Source organism: Fundulus heteroclitus, chromosome 3 (genome assembly GCF_011125445.2).
Source record: "Fundulus heteroclitus isolate FHET01 chromosome 3, MU-UCD_Fhet_4.1, whole genome shotgun sequence".
Taxonomy (NCBI): Eukaryota; Metazoa; Chordata; class Actinopteri; order Cyprinodontiformes; family Fundulidae; genus Fundulus; species Fundulus heteroclitus.
Genome location: NC_046363.1, coordinates 20,000,670 through 20,008,793, shown reverse-complemented (window position 1 = coordinate 20,008,793; position 8,124 = coordinate 20,000,670).

Below are 8,124 nucleotides of genomic sequence, written 5' to 3'. Positions count from 1 at the left end.
TTTATTGTGAAGTTTAGTTTACTTTGAAAGGCTTGCTTCCTGTCGAGCCGTATATTGTTTTAGAAAAAACTATGGATGGATTATCTAGCCACGGAGCAATACAGTTTTACCGTGTAAACTGTGGATGAATTGGAAAAGGAAAATTTTCATTTATTTTGGATAAAGATTTTTTTTTTTTGTTAAAATTCCCAGTTTGCACGTGTCCTTTACTTCCCATGTCTAAGGAATGACACTGAAATTTGGATCTCTTGACATAACAAGTGCCTTTTTAAAATAAAGTATAATAATTAAAAGCTACCATTTTGTAGAATATTCTTGTATTTCACTATTACTTGTCCCCATATTCTAGTGGGTCCCGTGGGGGCTCTGATATAAAAGAACAAAGTAAATATGAGATAATTAAAATGCAAAAATTCATACTGTAGAAAGTGATAGAAACATCTACCATGGAGAGTATTTACGCATTAATTTGTCTGCTGCTTTTTGCCAGCCCTCTCTTCTGGCTTTAACAGATTTTGAGGTGTTTTAATTAATGAGTCAAATTCGACATAACCTTCCATTACGTAAAAGCTCTTGTTCTGCTTGGGAGAAAAACTGTGGGCGTTCTTTGGCCATGCTGGCCAGCCAATAGCAGCGCTGCTGATCATTGTTTCTACTATCGATACATTTCCCCTTTTAAACAAACGCATGAACGCGCAGTTGTCTCAGATAACTCAATCCAGCCGTACTAATCGTAAACAACAGGTGTGTTGGAAGAACCCAATTAGCCGGATCATGATTAGAAATCATCTTGGATGCGTCATTTGATCTTGGATGTTTTAAGCAACGTACGAAGAACGGACCCCTGGTGGTGAGTTGGCTCCAATGGTGGGAGAGGATGCCTGTCAGACCTGGCAGGCCCAAACGTGTTGTAAGGGTTTACTGGGAATGTCCGGCAGAGTCTCCCATGAGACTTGGCTTTAACTCCCACCTCTGGGAGAACTTTAAACATGCTCCAAGGGAGGTTGGGGACATTGAGCCTGATTTGGCAATGTTCCGTGCCCTCATCGTTGAGGTGGTTACTCAGAGCTGTGGCTGCAAGGTTATCAGTGCATGGCATCGTGGCAACCCTTGACCTGCTGGTGGACACCAGCGGTGAGGGATTCTGTTAGGCTGAAGAAGGAGTCCCATCGGGTTTTGTTGGCCTATAGAACTCCAGAAGAAGCTGATGTGTACTGGCAGTCAAAGGAACATGCGGCTTTGATGGTCGGTGAGGCAAAAACTCAGACGTGGGAGGAGTTAGGAGCGGCCATGGAGAAAGACTTCCGTATGGCTACCAAGCAGTTCTGGCCCATCTCAGGAAGGGTAAGCACTGGAGCACCAACACTGTTTATAGTGGGAATGCTATGCTCCTGACTTTGACTCGGTGTGCAGAATACTTTAAAGCCCTCCTCAATCCCACCAGCATGTCTTCCATAGCAAAAGCAGAGCCTGGGGGCTTTGGGTCGGATTCTTCTATCTCTGGTGCTGAGGTCACCAAGGTGGTTAAATAGCTCTTTGGTGGCATGGCCCCGGGAGTGGATGAGATTTACCCGGACTATCTTAAGTCTCTAGAAGTTGTGGGGCTGTGTTGGTTAACGCAACTCTGCAATATTGTGTGGACAAAGAGGGCAGTTCCCCAGATTGGCAGACTGGGTTGGTGGTCTCCCTATTCTAAAATGGGGACTGGAGGGTGTGTTCCAACTACAGCGGGATCACACTCTTAATCAATCAATTAAATTTTATTGTCAATTACAATTTGCATTGCAATCGAAAAATCAGTTCCAGTGCAACCGTCCATCACATACACTTAAACAAACAAACATTTTGGGGGAACGATTGACTGAGGCCTTGTGTTGCCAAGGAATGCAGCCAGTCGGCTGCTGCTATCAGTGCAGCCTACTTCCTCCAACCAGCCCCAGACCCCGTCTACACGGAGACTACGAGGCGCTGCCCTTGAAAATTTGATGAAGGAAGATTAAGAACATCGGGGTAGTGGAGGGAAAAAAGATAAGAATTTATCATAATGTAAAAAACTTTACAGTATGAGAAATCCTACGTAAAAAAACCCTCATTTCTTAAAGGCACACATATAACGAGACACATAATAGCAGAAGGAGAACATTTTAAGCCTCCCTGGTAAGGTCTATTCAGGGGTTCTGGAAAGGAGGGTCCATCTGATAGTTGAATCTCGGATTATGGAAGAGAAGTGTGGTTTTTGTCCTGGTCATGGAACACTGGACCAGTTATACACCCTCAGCAGGGTACATGGAAATTTGCCCAACCAGTCTATATGTGCTTTGTGGACTTGAAGAAGGCATTCGACCGTGTCCCTTGGGGGATCGGATGCGGGGTGCACCGGACCCTTTAATACGGGCAGTTAGGTACCTATAGGAAGGGTGGGCAATCTCAAGTTTTCCTCGGCACGATGGTTAAAATGACTTTATCGCGACAATAGAGTGTAAATTTCCATGGCAAGATTTAGCCACTGTATTTAATTCACCGTAAGTTTAGTTTTTCCCAAATGAGTTTAGTTTTTCCCAAATGCCATGAATGCATCACTTGCTCCTCCTCCAAACCAGAAAGAGTTCACACACACAACAACGAACCCATGCACTTACTTGCGTTGACTAGACAGCGAGAGCTATGGCGACAGCGTGTGTCTCAGGTAAACAAGAAAACGAGTCTGAAGAGAAACAGCACTGGATCAGTAATATGGCAGTGGTTTGGATTTCACGAGAAGGATGTCAAAACAAAATGCGATAATTTGCAAAAATGCCGTAACACCATTGCCATAAAAAAGGTAGCAGTAGCACAAATTTGTTCCACCTAAAACGTCATCCAGTGTAAAAGGAAGAGTCTTGTAAACTCCGCATGTCGACACCCCCCCCCTCCACACACACACACACCGAACGAAAATTTAATTAACCCAGCAGTAAAACTGTTGAAATAGGTGTCTTCTTTTGCTAAATCCCATATCACAGAAAAAAAAAAAAAAACATTTGTTTAAAATTTCCCAGCACCTAAAGAGCAACGAAAATATTTTTGAGATGCTCTGAATATGTAGCTGCGACTGGTCAGTTGATTTTATAGTCACAATACAAGCTTTTGTTTTTGGGACTATCACATTTTTAATTATACATTTTTTATGTCTTAAGCACAAAGGAGCACCTTTTATTTCAGGTTTATTTTGTATCAGATTTTTCCTTGGTGTTCCTTTTGGCCGTTGGGATGTTCTGTTTTTTAAGGTTCAGTGTTGACCACGAAATGGTTCTAATGTGACAATATTGTAATTTGTGAAAGGTTTCTATGTGCAGCTGTGGTTAAAAAAAATGGCTATAAAACATTTAAATAAATTTTATTTTGCAATAAATATTTCAAACAAAAAAAAATTACACGTTAATTTGAGATATACCAATGCACTATGTAACTAAAAACATTTGTTTTTCAAGGTTATTTGAACATAAGGTGATACATATCGTGTATCATGATGTATCCCAAAGATATCGTGATATTAGATTTTCTTCATATCGCCCACCCCTACGTAGGACTGGTGTCAGAGCTTGGTAAATCGGAATTGTTTCCAGTGAGAGCTGGGCTCCGCTTTCCTCATCTGCTACATCACAGTTCAACCACGCTACAACCATCTCCTTTGTTTTATCCACATTTAGAATGTGATGCTTGTTTCCATACCATGGTTTCAATACAATGCCACAATCTTGCATTTTTAAACACCCACCTTGGACATTACGTGACATTTATAGATAAGCGCAGGTACAGCTTCATTCATAATAACCATTTATCCAGCACACAGAAAATGTCTTGAGTTTGCATATGGGGTGAAACACCAGACCATACCATTTGCCTGTCACTAGCCCTTAAGAAGTGTAAAAATAGCTCTTAATCCTGATTGAGTGCTGACCTATTTGGACAATATTATTAAATAACATGCACATCCAGCAGGGACCAAACAAAGAAACATACAACCACATGAACAATACAAGGAGAGACAAGAAACTGCACTTCTAATACTTTCAAATAAACAATATCCAATTGCATGAATTAATCTTAAATTGACCAAAGTGTGTAACTAGAGGGAGAAAGTTAAATTAAAAATATACCTTTTAAAATTTGATATTAAATCCACTATTGTTTTATAGTCTTTAATTTAATTACAGTATTTAGATGACTTAGTAACTTAATTCATTACACCCAACACTGTATAAAAGTAATTAAAATGTAAACTTACGCATTGACTCGAGCAGCTATTTTCACCCAAGCTAACTCTCTCTCTTTCGCCGCTGCAGCCATGTTGCTTTTTTTTTTTTTAAAATACATGTTCAAATTCTGCATATGCTTGCATAAGCACATCCAGTTCTGCTGCTGAGAAATATGCACACCGTTTTTTGTCTGACGCTGTTGCCATGGTGACTCGTAATATCTGCGCTCCATTGATAATGGCTTTTTATAGTTGTGGTGCACACGCTTAACTCAGAGTCAGTGAACTCTGAGTTGATTGAACTAACTCATTTCAGCTGTTCTGAAACCCAAAACTCAGAGTTTCCCATTTCAGGGTAAGTCAACTCAGAGTTCAAGTTTTAACTCAGAGTTGGTTGAACCTCCTTATTGAAACAAGCCCCAGAAAGCAGACAAGAGCCAGAAAGCTGCATGATGAGATGAGAAGTGGTTTAAAGGCAGAGTCTGAAATTTTTCCGGAAGTTTTCCCAAATCCCTTTTGAATAATTGCATATGTGCAAGACCGTCTGACTTGCTCTTCCACTCCTCAGGAGGATCGCGTGAAAAAAAATCTACTAAATAAGCTCTGGTCTTATTTCTTTCTACTGCAGTCTTCCTCTCCCTCGCATAAACTTGAACTTGATTTGCTTCTTGTGACTCTGAACCATGTTCAAAGTATACAGGGAGAGCAGCGGAGCAACAATGGACAGCTAACATCGAAGGTAACCAGAAACACTAGAAGTGCGCATGCACAGCCAGCAAGTGCAAACTAGCAAGGAATGCACATGGACATTGGCACAATGATTGGCATGTGGGACAACCAATACATACCCGGAACATGAAGGACACAGGGGGTGAGGGCAGGACCAATCCTCTGACCAATTTGAACTAAATAGTAAAGATTGGTAAGTTTGTATAGGCCTCAGAGAGATTTAATTTAAACTTCTTTATCTGAATACATAATGTATTGACTACTATCAGGATGGAAGGTCCATTTTACCCAGTGTAGCAAAAAGTGTTTCTGAACAGGATTACCAACTATAGCTTTAATAAATGAAAAACAGACTTACAGGCACAGAACTGGGACAGAACAGGGACTGACAGAATGCAGGAAAGCATTACAGAGGTAATCACAAAAGAGGCTCCAACCACTAAGGGAACTCACAGGTCGTTTTAAATAGAGGAGAAGAACAGAGAGGCAATGAAGAGGGCTACAGAAAGCAATCAACTAATAATGATTGACAGGTGAAAACAATGAAGGTATTGAGCTAAGGGAAAAGAGAATGGTGACAGGCAGAAAGGGAAACAGATATATAACTTAACCAGGATACAAGGAACTAATATTATCACAACGTGAAACATTAAGGATAAATAATTGAAGACATGATCCAAAACACCTGTCCAGTGTGTACCCTATGGAATATGGTGGACCAATCCTACTGTAATTATGAATGTATATATAATAAATAAATGACTCAATAAAATAGATACTGGGCCAAATTCTGTGCCATCAAACACATCCATCCATCGTCTTCCGCTTATCCGGGGGTCGGGTCGCGGGGGGTAGTAGCTTCAGCATCAAATTCAACAAAACAAAAATGATAATAAAAAAATATTCAATAATTTATTAATTAATCAGCTATACATTTCATCCTTTTTAATATTTAACTGTTTTAATTCATGTATTTTTATTGAAACCACCAATTTTCAATGATACGTTTTTCTTTTCTTGAATCTATTCTGAATTATAGCAGAGTTGGTCCTCTAGTGCCATCTTGTGGATGAATCCAAGATAATCAGCCAGGCCTTTTGAAATCAAATTCTTATATCTGTTATACTGATTTAGGGTAAAGTATTAGTCATATGCACACCATCCTAAACTTTTTGAAACTTCCTCTAAATCACCAATCTTAATTGTCCAATTCCAAGCACCACAGGGCGACTGTGGCTTGATGGGTTGAGTAGTCGTCTGGCAATCAGAAGGTTGTTGGTTCGATTCTATCTTCCCCTTGCCACATGTCGATGTGCCCCTGGGCAAGGCACTTAACCCCAAAGCGCCTACCAAGCTGTGTCTCGGTGTATGGGTAGTGTTGGCCGAGCGGTTAGAGCAGCGCGCTTGCACTCAGAGAAGGACGCAAATACCCGGTTCAAGCGCCAGCACTCTGGGGCCCTGAGCAAGCCCCTTAATCCCAGAATGCTTCCAAGCACCACACATGGCAGTCCACTGCTCCCCTAGGGCGATGGGTTAAAAGCAGAGAATAAATTTCATTGTAATATATGTTTCAATGACAATAAAGATGATATTACTATATTATAATTACCTGTGACGTGCCATTATTTGCTATTTAATTTTATTCTGCAATCTGATGTCAGATAAAAAGGCTTTAACTGGTATCACATTAATTGTTATCTGTTCCACACTCTTCTTTTTTTAACCAATCCCCCCCTGCCCCAAATGTTTTTTGGGGCATGGGAATTGGTAAGCATTAAATAATTTAAACAGCACTTGGGCAGGGATTGTCAGTCATGTCGTTCTGTGCAGCAGGAATGTGTGTTTATTTTATCAATGTCTTTAAATTCAGGCCTGGAACAATTTGAGCGGAGGAATATGTGTGGTGTGTCTTGAGGGGTGTGGTTCGGCACAGTGAGGGGAGATTTTAACGGTGGTTTAACTGACTCTGTGGTTCAGACAAGTGTGGAAGTTAATAAAGGTTCTAAAATGGATCTTAAAGCGGATGTTCAATCGAAGAAACTTTATTGCCTACCTCCATCCAATCAGAGACTCAGCACTCCGCCTTGCTGTTCCCTCTCTTTATGCTCCTCTCTTGAACCAGCTTCTGAAAGAATGGTTACACTACCTGTTACACTACCTTCTTCCTGCAGGTGGGTGTGTCAGCCGCAGGTGTTAAAGTGCTAGAGTGTTAGTGTTAGTCTTAAAGTGTCTTAAAGTGCTCTCTCTCTCCATATAAAAGCATAATCCCAGACAATCCCAGACAAATTAAAAAAAAAATTCTGTCACAGTGGCCAGGGATATGCGGGAAGGAAAGGGGGCTGTGTTGGAGGCAAAGCAGCACCTAGCATGATTTGCCATCAAGGAGACTGAGCAGAGTTGGACCATGGTTCGATCTTTTGAGGTGTAGGATTTTCATCCCTCTTGTCACCGTAGGTTGAGGGAGACTTTATGGAGACCAGGGGACCATAGCCTTATCAGTTTGAGCCACTGGCTCAAGGGTGACTGAGCAATGGCCAAACCAGAGCTGCCGAGGCGGGTTTCAGGACAAGGCAGCAGCCGTCTGCCTGTGAGTCAGACTGTGGCAATACTTAAAACATTTAAATCACTTGATATTAACTGATATCTACAACACAATATTGCCTTGTCAAATTTGTCATTCAGAATATCTGTAATTAGATCTGAGTCAAAACTCTAATTATAGATATCTGTTATTTAGTTTTGCCATGTAAGATTCATACTATTTTAACATTCATCAGTTGTTTGTTATAACAGATGTCTGTAATTTAGTTTTGATTAGTAAGAATGACATTATGGTAAATGGCTTGTACTTGTATAGCGCTTTTAACTAGTCTTGACAACCTCCAAAGTGCTTTACACTACAGTCTTAGGCTACGTTCACACTGCAGGTCTCAATACTCAATTCCGATTTTTTTGTGAAATCGGATTTTTTTTTGCGTGGTCGTTCACATTTCCAAATATATGCGACTTGTATGTGATCTCCTGTGTGAACTGAATGCGTTCAACCTAAGTGTCCCGCATGCGCACTCGAGGACACAATGACGTTACACGTAGCACGCATCCTCAGTGTTTGCGGAAGTAAACATGGATTATAATGCTGTTGCGCATTTTGCGGTCAT